We start from the raw sequence: 17,653 nt of genomic DNA, 5'->3' as shown, positions 1-17,653 counted from the left end.
ACAGAGTGAAGTAAGTCATAAAATGAAAAACAAATATCGTATAATATTGCTTATATGTGGAATCTAGAAAAATGGTATAGATGAACTTATTTGCAAAGCAGAAATAGAGACACAGATGTAGAGAACTTGTGGATGCCAAGTGGGGAAGGGGGGTGGGGTGGGATGAACTGGGAGATTGGGATTGACATATATATACTACTATGTATGAAATAGATAACTAATGAGAATGTACTGTATATCACAGGGAATGCTATTCAATGCTCTGTGGTGACCTACATGGGAAGGAAATCCAAAAAAGAGGGAATATATGTATATGTATAACTGATTCACTTTGCTGTACAGCAGAAACTAACACGACACTGTAAAGCAACTATACTCCAATAAAAATTAAAAAAAAAAAACAAAACCTGTGTTCACGTCATTCCTGAGCCCCTCTGCCTCCCAGGGGTCTACTGAAGATTATATGAACTACAGTTCCCAGAGGCACTTTGATTCATTCCACATGCCCTACTGAACACCTATTTGTGGCAGGCTTTGCACTCTAGGCATCCAACACCGAATAAAACCGTGCCTGCCCTGGAAGAATCTACAAAGGAACATGCGTAACAAAGGTGCTGTGAAACTGCAAAGTGCATGTAAATATTGGCTTAGTGATATCTTTTTAACATCAAACATTTTAAGTTGATTTCCTCTGTCTTACGTTCTTATTGTAGAAAATTCAAACAATTGAGAAAAGAATAAAGAAGAAAATAAAAACTCCCTTGAAATCCTACCCTCAGGAAATAAGCATCACTAACATCTGGTGAACATCCTTCCTCTTATGCGTTCATGTATTAGATACATGGAAATTAAACTCTATTTTTTAAAATAAATTTATTTATTTTTTGCTGCGCTGGGTCTTCATTGCTGCGCGTGGGCTTTCTCTAGTTGCGGCCAGCGGGGGCTACTCTTCATTGCGGTGCACGGGCTTCTCATTGCAGTGGCTTCTCTTGTTTTGGAGCACAGGCTCTAGGCACACAGGCTTCAGTAGTTGTGGCTCGTGGGCTCAGTAGTTGTGGCTCGCGGGTTCTAGAGCACAGGCTCAGTAGTTGTGACGCAGGGGCTTAGTTACTCCGCAGCATGTGGGATCTTCCCAGACCAGGGCTTGAACCTGTGTCTCCTGCATTGGCAGGCAGATTCTTAACCACTGCCACACTAGGGAAGTCCCTAAACTCTAAATGCTATTTTTCAACCTGCCTTTTCAAATCAGCAATGTGCAGTGGATCTCCTACCAGGTAAGTATATGTCATCTTTTTTTAATATGTTAGCTATTATCATTATCACTGCATGAAATCAAAATGCCTTGGCTTCTCATAAATGTCTGCAGAATCTAACTCAGGACTTCTTTTCACCAACTCCACTGAATCTTTTTTTTTTGGCTGCACCAGAGGTTCGTGGGATCTTAGTTCCCTGACCAGGAGACCAGGGATCAAACTCATGCCCCATGCAGTGGAAGCTCAACTCCACTGAATCTTGTAAGTATGTCTGTCTTTTGTCCCAAGTTCTTAGGAACCCTGACCTTGGACTCAAAAGGGCCTTGGTTCTGGTACTGACCCTGTTTTGACTCTGGGCAATCACTTAAACTTCCTTAAGTTCCAATTTTTCCCTTCTGTAGAACAAGAGTAGTAAGTATGTGTCCTACCTGCCTTATTTCACTTAGTAAAGGAGCCTCAGGACCTTTGCACTAGTTATTCCCTCTGCCAGAAACTGTGTTAGGAACAGAGGAGACCACAAACCACTCCTTGACCTCCAGGATTCCACAGGCCACTGGGGAGGAGAGAGAGAAAAAAGCAATTACCAAACACTGTGTCAAGGGCTACCTCTACCCTGGTATCCTGACAATCTATTCTCAACCCAGTATTCAGAGTGGCCCTGTAAATACATCAATTAAATCATGTCACTGCTCTACTCAAAAACACGTAAGTGGCTCTGACCTCCAGGGGCTTCTGTGATCCGGCCACCCATTACCCATCTGTCCTCATCCCCTACTGCTCCCCGCCCCTCCCTTCACCGCAGCAACACTGGCCGCCTTGCTGTTCCTCACACCTCCAGGCACGCTTTTCCCTCAGGGCCTTTGCACTGGCTTGTCCCCTCCATCTAGAATGCTCTCTCCAAGATAGCAACACGGCTTCCTCCTTGACCTCTTTCGAGTCTGCTCAATTGCGACTTCCTGAGTAAGGTCAGTTCTGACCATCCTATTGTGGATGAAGAATGTCACCTGCCATGTCAGTAAGCAAAGGATATTGGGGCCATCGAGCCAGCAGCCACTGTAGCCACCCCCCATGATGCACCCTGACAGAATTCATGATGGAGAGAAGCAGGATACTGGCCCCAGGTAGCTGAGGTGCATATCAAAGGAATAATTTCAGTAAGCTCAGACTCTTGCGTCTTCCCATATGTAGAGAAGCAAGCTCAATTCATGAACTTGAGATGTCTGATTTTCTTTAATTAACAGTAATCTTTTGATGTTCCAACTACTTGGGTTTTGTTGCAAAAAATCTTATATATCCTGGCTCATTCCTTACCTCTTTGGAACAGTCCCTCAGAGCTTATCTGAGACTCTCTCTTCCAGGCTTAAGTCCTCAGTTTTGTCCGCCAAATAAAACGTAATTCTCAACTTTTAGGTTATGCATTTTTTTCCAGCTGAAACTATTTAAAATTAAAACCCCATCCCTGCTGCAACATCCTGGGTGCCCCTTATCACTCTGCTTTATTGTTGCTTCTAACACACTTCAATCTTTATTCTGCTTATTACCTTTCTCCCCCACTAGAGTGTAAGCACTGCAAGGGCAGAATTTTTGGTCTACTTTTTGTTGATATTTCCGTAGTGCCTAGAACGATGTTTGGCATAGTAGATGCCAAGTAAATGTTTGTTGAAATAACTGGACAGGGCTGAACAGAGAATGGGAGATAGGAGGGCTGCTCCGTAACACAACTCCAGGGGGCAATCCTTCACACTGCAGTCAATGTGAATGGCATCTTCTAAAATTGTGCAGTGCACAGGCTGCACAGCTATATGTGGTGACCCTAACAACAACCATGGATTACTTGTCAGAGTATACATTACTAAATGAAAGTATTTTTCTGATAATAAAAATATATAAAAACATAAAGAAGAAACCTAGAGATAATACTTAACATTTGCTCATCGTCCTTTTAGATCCTTCTCTAGGCATATGTACACAAATAAACCTTCATTTTACACAAGTGGCATCAGAATAACAAAATCTGTTGTTTTTTTACCCAGTAGTATATTATGATGAACTCTCCATGTCAATAAATGCAAATCCATATTTTCTCTTTAAACCAGGAGTCTGTAAATTAAGGCCCAGAAACCAAATCTACCCTTTGTTTTTTTTAATAAACAGAGTTTTACTGGAACACAGCCATGTCCATTCCTTTACATACTGTCTATGGCTGCTTTCATGCTACAGTGGCAGAGTTGATTATTTGTGACAGAAACCATACACAAAGCCTTCAGTATGTACTATCTATTCTTTAACAGAGGAATTTGCCAACCCTTGCTTTGTGGCTGAGTACTAAATAGTATGAAAATACCCTGAGTGAATTATTCCCCTATTGGTACCTATTGAGTTTATTGCCAGTTTTTGTTGATGAACAAGTTTATATATACATCTTGGGACACGGGTGCAATATATCGGCTTAGGATAAACTCCTAGAAGTGGGTTGGCTGTGTCAGCACAAGCTCTGTAAAGTTTCACGTGTACCTGTAAAGCATACACATGATTAAAATGTCCAAAGCACAGCTGTTCTGGAGTGAACGAATCTGCTGTTTACACCAGTACTGAAACACAGGCCCCTGACCTCATCCACTTATACGCTGTTGTATTTTCTTCATGTAGCTTGGTTGTGTTTAGTTGACTCAAGTAAATTTCGTTCCTTTTGAAAAAGTTCAACTTGTGATCAGCTCAGTTAAGGGGATTAGGAGTTTCTGTCCACATCCAGGTCAGTGGCTTCTCAGCCAGGAGAGCTCATGGCCAGGCAGCCCCAAAGAGAAGAGGACAGGGATGTGGTGGGGAATGGAGAAGAATGAAGGTGACCTGACTTCAGAGAGAGTGGCCAGGAGCTGACGCAGGGTACTTGGACTCTGCCCTTGGAGCTGCCCTTTTGATGGTGGATGTTTCCACTATGCATTTTTTTAAAAAAAATTTTTATTGGAGTCTAGTCGATTTATAATGCTGTGTTAGTTTCTGCTGTACAGTAAAGTGAATCAGTTATACATCTATATATATCCACTCTTTTTTAGATTCTTTTCCCATACAGGTCATTACAGGGTATTGAGTAGAGTTCCCTGTGCTATTCAGTAGGTCCTTATCAGTTACTTATTTTATATATAGTAGTGTGTATATGTCAATCCCAATCTCCTAATTTATCCCTTCCCCCCTTCCCGCCTGGTAACCATAAGTTTGTTTTCTACCTCTATGATTGTTTTTGCTTTGTAAATAAGTTCATTTGTACCATTTGTTTTTTTTAGATTCCACATATAAGCAATATCATATGATATTTGTCTTTCTCTGTCTGACTTACTTCATTCTGTATGACAATCTCTAGGTCCATCCATGTTGCTGCAAATGGCATTATTTCATTCTTTTTTATGGCTGAGTAATATTCCATGGTATATATGTACTATATTTTCTTTACTCATTCATCTGTCAATGGACATTTAGGTTGCTTCCATGTCTTGGCTATTGTAAATAGTGCTGCAATGAATATTGGGGTGCATGCATCTTTTCAAATTGTGGTTTTTGCTGGAAAAAACTAAATATAGAACTACTGCATGATCCAGCAATCCCACTCCACTCTGTACTTTGATCCCACCCAGTAACTGAGAGTTCAGCCATGTATACACAGCTGTAGCCCTTCCTCTCTTTCTGTGCGTCTATATCTCTGTCTCACTAAATGACCCCGAATTTTCTCATTGATTATCTAGGAAATAAATACAATCAATTTTTGCTTAATTCTTAATTGTTACTACTGGCAGAAATAATCAACACAAAATCAAACTGACAACAAATGAAACCGCACATGGCAAAAAAATGCTATTGACTAAAACTGGACAGAAGGATTACATTTTCTTGACAAAATTTAGATACACAAAATTTGACCTTGGGGAATTCTGGATTTGGAAAAGCAAAACAAAAATCACAATGGTTGAAACTAAAGGAGGAAAAATTGATGTGGTTCAAGAAACTAATCTATTCCCAAAAAGACAAGAGATAACACGTGTTGGCGAGGATGTGGAGAAAAGGGAACCCTGGTACACTGTTGGTGGGAATGTAAAGTGGTGCAGCCACTAATGGAAAATAGTACAGAGTTTCCTCAAAAAATTAAAAATAGATCTACCATATGATCCCGCAATTCCACGTCTGGCTATTTATCCAAAGGAAATGAAATCAATACCTTAAAGAGATATCTGCCCTCCCATGTTCACTGCAGCATTATTCATAATAGCTGAGATATGGAAACAATGTAAGTGTACACTGATGGATGAATGAATAAAACACATGTGGGGTATATGTATATACACACACTCAATGGAGTATTATTCAACCATAAAAAGAAGAAATTTCTACCATTTGTGACAACATGGAAGAACCTAGAGGACATTATGCTAAGTGAAATAAGCCAGACACAGAAAGACAAATACTGCATAATTTCACTTATATATGGAATCTAAAAAAGTCAAACTCATAGTACCAGAGAGTAGACTGGTGGTTGCCAGGGGTCGGGGGTCAGAGGAAATGGGGAGATGTTGGTCAAAGGCTATAAACTCTCAGTTATAAGATGAGTAAGTTCTGGAGATCCAATGTACACCATGGTGACTATAGTTAATGATACCATATTGTATATTTGAAATATGCTAAGAGAATAGATCTTAACTGTTCTGACCAAACACACAAAAAGTAACTATGTGAGGTGATGGATGTGTTCATTAACTTGATTGTGGTAATCATTTCACAATATATATGTATAGTAAATCATCACATTGTATACTTTAAAAAATCACATTGTACAACCTAAATATATACAATTTTTATTTGTCAATCATACCTTAGTAATCTGGAAAAGACTGATAATGAATCCAATTTGTGTAAAAACAATACACATAGAAAAAGAACCCAACAAGGACCTACTGTATAGCACAGGGAACTATACTCAATATCATGTAATAACCTATAATGGAAAAGAATCTTAAAAAGAATAGATAGATATGTATAACTGAACCACTCTGCTGTACACCTGAAACTAACACAACATTGTAAATCAAATATATTTCAATAAAAATTTTTAAAAAGAATGGAATTTTCCATGGCTGAAAAAAAAGAACAATTGCAGTGAAAAGTTTCAATGAAATAAAAAGAAACACGGCAAATATTGAAAATGGCTTCATTCCATTGTATAGAATATCAATCAAGGGATTAAACTGGCTTGAGATTGCTCTGGAAAATATTTTCTTGATGAAAATTTATCCATGTTAGAGATGAGGTTTCTTTAGGCCCAAAGGTAGACTAATAGCTTTCTACTCTTTGTCAGAATTTTTTCATTAGCCACGTTTCCATAAGATTTCTGGGGTCTCTGGAACCACTAAGGCCCCAAGGAAAAGGAAAATGGAATCTATTTTATATCAGTTGCTCTTGCAAGAAGGGGCAATATTAACAATCCTGACACTGACCTCTACCCTAGAAGATAAAAAAATTTCTGCAAAGACTCTGCTTCAGTTTTATACCTCTTTCTAACAGTTCCAGGGAGGCAGACTTTGTTGTATCATTTCAAAATCTTTGTATAGTGTAAGTTTTAATAGCAAATAAGAAAATAGTTTACTATTTAATGACACAATTTTACATGTGAGTCTTGTTCGGTTTACATGCCATCTTATATATTATATATATATTATATACCCATCTACTATATTTCTTTACTAGGTTTTTGGTGACAGTTTTATAATATTATACCAATTGGTCTTATTTTTAATAGAATATTCTGTTAATTGAAGATTTTCTGTATTAAAGAAACAAACCAGGGAGAGAAATAAAATACAAAGATCAGAAACCAGCCGTGATACTCTGTGCAGGCACCAATGTGATTACCAGGGGTAAAATATGTTCATTTTATATTTATTGTTATAACCCTCTGCCACCTCATTTAAAGACATTGTTCCAGTGGTTGACTCTCTGCGCTTCCACTGCTGGGGGCGCGGGTTTGTTCCTTGGTCGGGGAATTAGGGTCCCACAGGCCACGCAGTGCGGCCAAAAAAAAAAACAACACATGGTCCCCAAAGTTAAATATGTACATAAGAAAGTACTGGTGGTAAGGAAGCAGGGAAGGAAAAGTGCAAAACCAACAAAGCAACATCTCAAACACCATGAATGACTCCCTTGCTTCCCCTCACCAGGACTGAATGTAGGACAGAGCTGCAAAGTTCCAAGATCAGTAAAAAAAAAAAATCAAACTCTCTGAAATGACTGTGGTCATACATGTGAAACTGGTTTTCTTACGAGAGAAAAAAGAAAATTACTTGACACTGAGCTTCTTGAGGGCAGGCAGGGGTGTTGTGTTATCTCTACATTCTCTATGCTTAGTAAAGAGCTGGTGCAGCTCTTTTTGGGTAAATAAGTGGGTGAGTGGGAAAAAAAAACAACCATGAATGCATAATTAAAGATATTTGGAACTTGTCTAGTCTGGCTTGGCAGTTCTCAACCTAGAATCATTTAGGGAGTTGTTTTTTTCTTAACCTTTTATTGATGTATACAGAAAAGTATATGTATCTTGGGGAGCTTTTAAAAACTGCTATGCTTGAGAATGTTTAAAATTAAGAACACTGACAATACCTAGTGCTGTGGACAAAATGCAGTACAAGCGAGCACTCACAGATTGCTAGTGGGGATGCAAATAATACAACTACTTTGGGAAACAGTTTGGAAGTTTCTTATACAGTTAAACAGACACTCAGCATAGGAACAGAAATTCCACTCCTAGGTATTTCCCCAAGAGAATGAAAACACATATCCACACAAAAACCTTTTACATGAATGTTGATAGAAGCGTTATTCATAATGCTTGGTAACTGGAAACAGCCCAGATGTCCATCAACAACAGGTGAGTGTAAAGAAAACGTGGTGAGGGACTTCCCTGGTGGTCCAGTGGTTAAGACTCCACGCTTGCAATGCAGGGGGCCTGGGTTCAATCCCTGGTGGGGGAACTAAGAGCCCACATGCCCAGTGCCCTGGACAAAAAAAAAAAAAAAAAAGACAAACCAAAACATGGTGCCTCCACACAACGGAATACTAATCAGCAGTAAAAAAAAAAAAAAAAAAATGGGGGCGGATTCAAGATGGCAGACTAGGAGGACGCAGAAATCGCGTCTTCTCACAACTAGGGCACCTACCAGGCACTGGTGGGGGACTACGGACACCTAAGGGGACAGGAGGAACCCCCAGTGACCAGGTAGGACGTGGGGCATGGGGGGAGTGAGGGGGGAGGAGAAGTGGAGGCGGGAGGGGACTGGCGCCCCTGAGGGGCAGCTGGGGAGGGGAAGGTGTCCCACACCAGAAGGGGGAAGTTGGGGAACCATTGGGAGGGCAGAGGATCAAAAGGGAGTGTGGCCAGGTTTCCCCTGCCCACTTCGGCCCCCGGAAGTCTGCTGAGATCCCGAGCCTGATCCTCTACCCACCTAGGCCCCCTCCAGCTGCGCAGGTACTGAGGGAGTGGGAGGGAGGTAAGGGGGAGCAAAAGTAAAGGCCAGACGTCCAGGACCAGCACCCCTGAGGGGCGGCTGGGGGAGGGGAGGAGTTCCTACACCCAGGGGGACCCACCCAGGGTTAGGGGTCCAGCAGCGACTGGGGAGACCCTGAGGGAGGTGGGGGGGAGGGGCACAGAGGAATGGAAGGGAACAGGGCCAGCGCTTTCCCTGTCCACTTAGGCACTGGGGAGCCTGTTGGGCTCCCAGGCCTAATCCTCTGCCCTCAGAGCCTCCCTCCTGCTGCACAGAACCCAAGTCCCGCCCCTACACCCCCACCCAGGGCCCCACCTCTGCATTCGGAGACCCGCTCCCTTCAGCTGCACTGCGCCTAAGCCCCACCCACACACCCTCACTCAGGGCCCTGCCTCCAAACTCCAGAAGCCCTCCTTTCCACGTGCTGCCTCTCCCCTTCTGCACAGGTCCTAAGCAGAGGCCCCGTCCCACGCTTGAACGTAGCCCCGCCTAGGCCCCGCCCCACGCTCAAACACCCCCCACCTGCCTAGGTCCCGCCCCACCCTAAACCCCGCCCCTGCCAAAGTTCCACCCCCCACCTAAACTCCACCCCCATAGCCAAGGCTTTTTTTTTTTCTTTTCTTTTTTCCTCTCTTAGATTGGGGTTCTGTTTTACCTTGTTGATTCATTGTTGTTGATTCTTTTATATTTTTATTTTTCCTAATAAATCTTTTATTTTTCTAATTTTATTTTATTCTTTATACTTTGTTAGTGATCTCTCCTTTTGGATTGTTCCCCACCCCCCCTTTTTTTTTCTTTTTTCTGATGTGGTTTTATTTTACATTGTTGCAGTTGTCTCAATTATAGTCTTATTGTTTCTAATATATTTTTTATCTTTCTAATTTTATTTTGTTTTTTTATTCTTTGATATTGTACTGCTCCTTCTTTTTCTTTCTTTCTTCCTTTTTTTTTTTTTTTTCTACGCCATGAAGCTTGCAGGATCTTGGTTCCCGGGCCAGAGGTCAGTACCGAGCTCCTGGGGTGGGAGCTCCAAGCCCAAACCGCTGGACTAACAGAGAACCTCAGACCCCAGGGAATATCAATTGGAGTGAGGCCTCCCGGAGGTCCTCATCTCAGCACCAAGACCCAGCTCTATCCAACTGACTGCAAACTCCAGTGCTGGACGTCTCAGGCCAAACAACCAGTAAGACAGGAATACAGCACCACCCATCAAAAAAAAAAAAAAAAAAAAAAAGAAACAACCAAAAAATATGTTACAGATGAAGGAGCAAGGTAAAAACCTACAAGACCAAATAAATGAAGAAAATAGGCAACATCCCTGAAAAAGAATTCAGAGTAATGATAGTAAAGATGATCCAAAATCTCAGAAACAGAATGGAGAAAATACAAGAAACATTTAACAAGGATCTAGAAGAACTAGAGAGCAAACAAACAGTGAACAACACAATTACTGAAATTAAAAATACTCTAGAAGGAAACAATAACAGAACAACTGAGGCAGAAGAACAGATAAGTGACCTGGAAGATAAAATGGTGGAAATAACTGCCAGGGAGCAGAATAAAGAAAAAACAATGAAAAGAATTGAGGACAGTCTCAGAGACCTCTGGGACAACATTAAATGCACCAACATTCAAATTATAGGGGTTCCAGAAGAAGAGAAAAATAAAGGGTCTGAGAAAATATTTGAAGAGATTATAGTTGAAAACTTCCCTAATATGAGAAAGGAAATAGTCAGTCAAGTCCAGGAAGCACAGAGAGTGTCATACAGGATAAACCCAAGGAGAAACACACCGAGACACATATTAATCAAACTATCAAAAATTAAATACAAAGAAAAAATATTAAAACAAGGGAAAAGCAACAAATAACATACAAGGGAATCCCCATAAGGTTAACAGCTGATCTTTCAGCAGAAACTCTAGCCAGAAAGGAGTGGCAGGACATATTTAAAGTGATGAAAGGGAAGAACCTACAACCAAGATTACTCTACCCAGCAAGGATCTCATTCAGATTCGATGGAGAAATTAAAACCTTTACACACAAGCAAAAGCTAAGAGAATTCAGCACCACCAAACCAGCTTTACAACAAATGCTATAGGAACTTCTCTAGGCAGGAAACACAAGAGAAGGAGAAGACCTACAATAACAAACCCAAAACAATTAAGAAAATGGTAATAGGAGAATGGACTTGAGGACACGGGGAGGGGGAAGGGTAAACTGGGACAAAGTGAGAGAGTAGCATTGACATATATACACTACCAAATGTAAAATAGATAGTTAGTGGGAAGCAGCCGCATAGCACAGGGAGATCAGCTCGGTGCTTTGAGACCACCTAGAGGGGTGGGATAAGGAGGGTGGGAGGGAGATGCAAGAGGGAGGGGTATGAGGATATATGTATGCATATAGCTGATTCACTTTGTTTTACAGCAGAAACTAATACAACACTGTAAAGCAATTATACTCTAATAAAGATGTTAAAAAATATTTATAAGAAAAAAATAAAATGAACTGCTGAAACATGTAGCAACATGATGACTCTCATAAACATGATGCAGTGACAGAAGCCAGACTGCTTGATTCTGTTGACACGAAATTCTAGTGCTTACAGAGTCAAACTTACAGTGACCAGCCAGATCAGTGGTTACCTTGTGACAGAACAGGGATTATTCTGGGGGTGACAGAGATGGTCTATACTTGATTATAGTGTTTATAAGGGGATATACATTTGCCAAAACTGGATCTGTTCACCTAAAATAGATGCATTTTATTGTATGTAAATTACACATCAGAAAAGTTGATTGAAAACTGTTGACACCCAGACTCCACCTTAGACCAATTAAATTAGAATCTCTGGGATGGAACCCAGACGTTGGACCTACCCAGATAAGAGCTCTAGCTTATCTGTTTGGGCAGCTATAACAAAATACAATAGACCAGTTGACTTATAAACTTATAAACAGAAATTTATTTCTCACGGTTCGGCAGGATGGGAAGTCTGAGGTCAAGTCCTGGCAGATTCAGGTGTCTGGTGAGGGCCCTCTTCCTAGATGGCCATCTTTTTGCTGTAACCTCACATGGCAGAAGGGGCAAGAGAACTCTCTCAGGCCCTTCATAAGGGAGTTAATCCCACTCATGAGGGCTTCAGTCCATTGCAAGCTCCCTGGGTGATTTTATGTGTAGCTAGAGTTGAGAACCACTGGCCCTAACTTTAAGAGTATATTGGGAAAACAGAACAGCAATAAAATATTTTTTTAAAGAGGGGAATGGGAAGGATCACAGGTGACTTATTTTTTCCTTTAATCTATTTTGTATTTTCTGATTTTTCCATAATGAATTACTTGCATAATTTTTAAAAGACAGTGTTATTTACTTACCTATTCTATTTTACCTATTTTATTTATTTTACCTATTTCTCGATCTCTCAAATTTTGCTCTGTCATTCATTTTGGTGCTTAAATCATCATCACATTTGTTCAGATAAACCATTACCTGATATTCATTCATCCAAGGCGGATTAAACATCTGCCTTATACAAAGCACTGTTTTAGGAACTACAGGAGGAAAAAAGAAGAAATCTCCAGGCAATCAGAGGCACAGGTGAAACAGATGCTCTCATTTAATTTTATAAGAACCTTCAAACATCACTGTAGCACAAACATAACAGGAGAGATGATGATGCTACCTTATCCTTGCGCGTTTCTGGAAAACGGTCTGGAAGTTTCCTTATGAATTTAAAATGAACCTATCATGGGACCCAGCTCTTCAATTCCTAGATGTTTATAGAAAAGAAATGAAAGCATATGTCCATACAAAGACTTGTATACAAAAGTTCATAGCAGCTTCATTGCAATAGCCAAAAATTGGAAACAATCCAATTGTCCATCAACAGAAGAATGGATAAACAAATGGTGGTAAATTTATATTATGGAATACAACACAGCAATAAATAGGAAGAAATTATTGATACATGCAACAACATGGATGAATCTAAAAATAACTGTGCTGAGTGAAAGAGCCAGACATAAAAGAATATATACACTATATGATTCCATTATATAAAATTCTAGAAAGTGCAAAACAAATCTATAGTGACAAAAAGAAGGTTAGTAGTTGAGGGTGAGTTGCGAATGAATTACAAAGAGGTGATGGAAATGCTACTTGTCTTGATTGTTGTGATGGTTGTGTATATATATATATTATATATATGTCTATGTCAAAACTCATCAAATTGTTCAATTTAAATATATGTAGTTTAATGTACACCAATTATACAACTTTAATGTAGCTGTTAAAATGAAAGGAAGGAAGGAAGGAAGGAAGGAAGGAAGGAAGGAAGGAAGGAAGGAAGGGAGAAAAGAAAAACTAGAAAAGGAAAAACGAAATCATGGAATAAAATATAGAGCCCAGACAGAGACTCATGTAAGTATGTAGTCAACTGATTTTTAACAAAGGTGCAAAGACAAAGCAATGGAGCAAAGATGGTCTTTTCAACAAATGGTGCTGGAACAACTAGACATCCACATGCAAAAAAAAAAAGAATCTAGACACCCTTCACAAAAATTAACTCAAAATGGATCATATAACTAAATGTAGAATGCAAAACTATAAAAATCCTATAAGATGACATAGGAGAAAACCTAGATGACCTTAGGTATGGAGATGACTTTTTATATGCAACACCATGATCCATGAAAGAAATAATAAGCTAGACGTTGTTAAAATTAAAAATTTCTGCTCTGCAAAAGACAATTTCAAGGGAATGAGAAGACAAGCCACAGACTTGTAGAAAATATTTTCAAAAGGTACATCTGAAACATCCTGGAGGAGAAAGTAAAAATAAACAATACATCTGATAAACACCTGTTTTCCAAAATATACGAGGAACTCTTAAAACTCAGAAATAAGAAAACAAACAACTCAATTAAAAAATGGGCCAAAGACCTTAACAGATACTTCTCCAGAGAAAATACACAGATGGCAAATAAGCATATGAAAAGATGCTCCATATATCATCAAGGAAATGAAAACTAAAACAATAAGATACCACTACACACCTACTAGAATGGCCAGAATCTGGAACATTGACACCACCAAATGCTGACAAGGATGTGGAGCAGCAGGAACTCTCATTCACTGCTGGTGAGAATGAATGCAAAATGGCGCAGCCACTTTGGAAGACACTTCGGTGGTTCCTTACAAAACTAAACATACTCTTACCATATGATTCAGCAACTGTACTCTGGGAATTTACCCAACGATTTGAAAACTGCCCAAAAACCTGTACATGGGGGCTTCCCTGGTGGCACAGTGGTTAAGAATCCTCCTGCCAAAGCAGGGGACAGGGTTCAAGCCCTGGTTCGGGAAGATCCCACATGCCGTGGAGCAACTAAGCCTGTGCTCCACAGCTACTGAGCCTGTGCTCTAGAGCCTACGAGCCACAACTACTGAGCCCGTGTGCCACAACTACTGAAGCCACAAGCCTAGAGCCAGTGCTCCACAACAAGAGAAGCCACTGCAATGAGAAGCCCGTGCACTGCAATGAAGAGTAGCCCCTGCTTGCCACAACTAGAGAAAGCCCGCCGCAACTAGAGAAAGCCTGCCTGCAGAAACAAAGACCCAATGCAGCCAAAAATAAATAAATTTATTGAAAAAAAAAAACAAAAACCTGCACATGGATATTTATAGCAGCTTTACTGCCAAAACTTGGAAGCAACCAAGATGCCTTCAGTAGTGAAAGGATAAACTGTGGTACATCCAATGAAATATTCATCAGAAATGCGCTATCAAGACATAAAGACGTGAAGGAAACAAATACATATTCCTAAGTGAAAGAAGCCAATCTGAAAAGTCTACATACTGTAAAATTCCAACTATATGAAATTCTGGAAAAGGCAAAACTATGCAGACAGTAAGAAGATCAGTGGTTGCCAGGGCTTGGGATTGGGGGTAAGGTTGAAGGGGTAAATAGGCAACAGAAGATCTATAGGGCAGTGAAAGTACTCTGTATGGTGAATTCACGTCATACATTTGTCCAAACCCATAGAATGTACACCACCAAGAGTGAACCCTAAAGTAAGCTATGGATTTTGGGTGATTATGATGTGTCGATGTAGGTCCATCCATCGTTAACAACTGTCCCACTCTGTTGGGGGATGTGGATGATGGGGGAGGCTGTGCATGTGTGGGGTCAGGGGGCATATGGGAAATCTCTGTACCTTCCTCTCAGTTTTTCTATGAACCTAAAACTACTCTGAAAAAGTGAAGTCTTTAAATAAACAAATAAAATCCTCAAAAAAGTGAAATAAAAATTTAAAAGCATCTAAAAACAATGTGAAAAGAAACAACCAACGATTTAGTGGATAATTAAACCAAAATCCAATTTAGTGGTTACTTCTTGTTGAGGAAGAGGGTGTGATGAGGGAAGGCATATAGGGAATTTTTAAATTAATGGAATATTCAATTTTTTTTTTTGAGGAGGGAATTGCTATTTATTAGTAAATATTTCTTATGCTAACTTGGGTATTTTATTATTCTTTAAAGGTATACTTATTTCTATACTCATTTTCACATGAATTATGGGTGAATTTTTAAAATACACACACATAAACACAATTCAGATTTCAGTATGCTGAAGACTGTCTCTGGAACTTGATTTTTTAACATATTATTTCCAATGTTGATGTGTTAATATTCCTGTTAAGGATGAGACATACTAGTTAATTCCAAGGCAGGAACAGGAGAAATGACAGGCCATACTTTTCTAAAATCCAGGTAATATGTTTTTAAAATTAGCCAAGTGGGCCAAAGACCCTCCAGGAAGGAAGTAGGGCATCTCAGCCTCCATAAAGTCCACTCTGCCCTCCAAGCTGAGCCTAGTCCCTCACACTCGGCCTACACTTGGACTCAACATCCGGCTTTTCTCCTGCACTCACTCTCTCTTACCATTCATTTTTGGTCACAAGTCTTGGCTTTCAGACTTCATTCAATCCACTTTTCAGCCTGTTCACGAGTCAACCTGGTGTGAGGACAACCGGCACTCCTGGGCACAGGCTTGGCAGGGAAAGATTAATTAAGCCAACACAATCCCTTATGAAGGAGTCACAATGGACTTGACAGCATTGTTCTCCAAATTCAGCTATCCTCAAACTAGGGGTAGCCTGAGATGCTGAGATCCCCATCTGGGGCAGTACTGCTCAAAGTGAATGTCACAGAGATCAGAATCCCAAGGAACTTTAAAAAAAATGCATATTACTGAGCCCACCCACGTCTACAGAGTAGTGTATCTGAGCATGGGGCCCAGGAGTCTGAATCTCTGAGAAACACCCCAGGTGGTGGTTCCGATGTTTTTTGACTTCCCTGTGAGATTGGGATCACTGAAACTTGACCTGTTAAATATGAGGTTGATCTAATCATTGATAAAACCTTGGATAGTGAGTGTATGGGTTTTTACTTTGTCAAAGACAGACACACCACCGATCAGAATGATGAGCAGCAACCACGCCCTGTCCAGAAAGAAAGTGCAGTTAACCAGGTATACTATTTTAACGTTGTTCAGACTTGACTAGGTAAAAACAAAGAGAAAACGGCCTCTGTATTTTAAATTACCCCTCCCCATTCTCACTGGTCCAGCCAGATTTATTCTGGGGGATGGGGCTAGGTTGCTAATATTAAAAACGTTTAACATGTGTGCATGGGCAGAGGGGACCAGCCCACTGGAAACAGCTGATCCGGCTTTACCAGCACGGATCAGTTGAGCGCCAGCCCTGCCTTTCTTCTAGAGTAAATAGCTTCACCCGACACTGAGCCAGAATACAGTGTGTCTCTGTTCATTTTCTTTTGGAGAAAGACAATAGATGTGACTAGAGCCTTAATGTACTTTTGCTAGATTTGTTTTTTGTGAAGAAGAACTGATTAAGGATTAAAACCTTCAACTTTCTGAGCCGCTTGAAATGTTACTGTTGCTTCCAATTTATAAAGAGCTTTCATGACTTCAATATCCCAGTAATGCAAGCATTTGTTCTATTGTTAAAGATCTAGTTAACTGGTATCTGGGAATTTCACATGAGAAAAGGCATATTCCTGCCACGCAGCCTTAATAGAGGTGCATGTATGATACAAAGCCCCGTGTGCCTTGGGAAAATGAACTAGAGACTCAACTGGAAAGCTTTCAGACCAGTTAAAAACATAAAATATAGCTACCACAGAGCTTAACTGTACAGTGGCAGTTTCAGTTTCTGTATTGAGAGACCATTTTTTGCATTTTCTTAGGATTGGCCCACAGCTACAGCCATACTGGACACGTTTTTAACTCTAAATGCAATGCAGAATTACCTATCATTTCTTTGCTATACAGACTGAATATTCTGCATGAGCATTCAAAAACACATGTTTATAGTTTTATGTTTATTGTGTCCTACTACCAAATGTACTCTCTACAGAGTCTTCGATGATGGGTGGTGAGGAATTGCTCAAAAAGATTCAGTTACACACAGAGAAAACATAATGTTGGGAAGGGCTAGATTACATAGTTATCGAAATATGTATTTGGAGTTGCTTGATTTTGCCGTAACTTGCAACTTTTTACAAAAAGGTGTTCTATGAAATTTTTTTCAATCCCGAAGACTTGTCTTTGTGTTGAGAATTTTGTGGTAATCCTCAACTGCAAATATGCTTAAATTATCAAGTAGATTTAAAGCCACTGTTTTAAAATATATAGTCTAGTTTTAGGGTCTCAAAATGTTATAAACTGTAATTTAGCTTGATCAGAACTAATCAAATAATCTGGATAATGGTTAGTATATATGTATGAGTATACACAGACATTTAAGTACTACTAATCGTCAGCAAGTTATACTTTAAACATCAAAATTTAATCTTTG

The sequence above is a fragment of the Balaenoptera musculus genome, chromosome 4 (assembly GCF_009873245.2).
Source record: "Balaenoptera musculus isolate JJ_BM4_2016_0621 chromosome 4, mBalMus1.pri.v3, whole genome shotgun sequence".
NCBI classification, from domain to species: domain Eukaryota; kingdom Metazoa; phylum Chordata; class Mammalia; order Artiodactyla; family Balaenopteridae; genus Balaenoptera; species Balaenoptera musculus.
The sequence above is the reverse complement of the archived record's forward strand: the minus strand, read 5'-3'. Positions refer to the sequence as shown.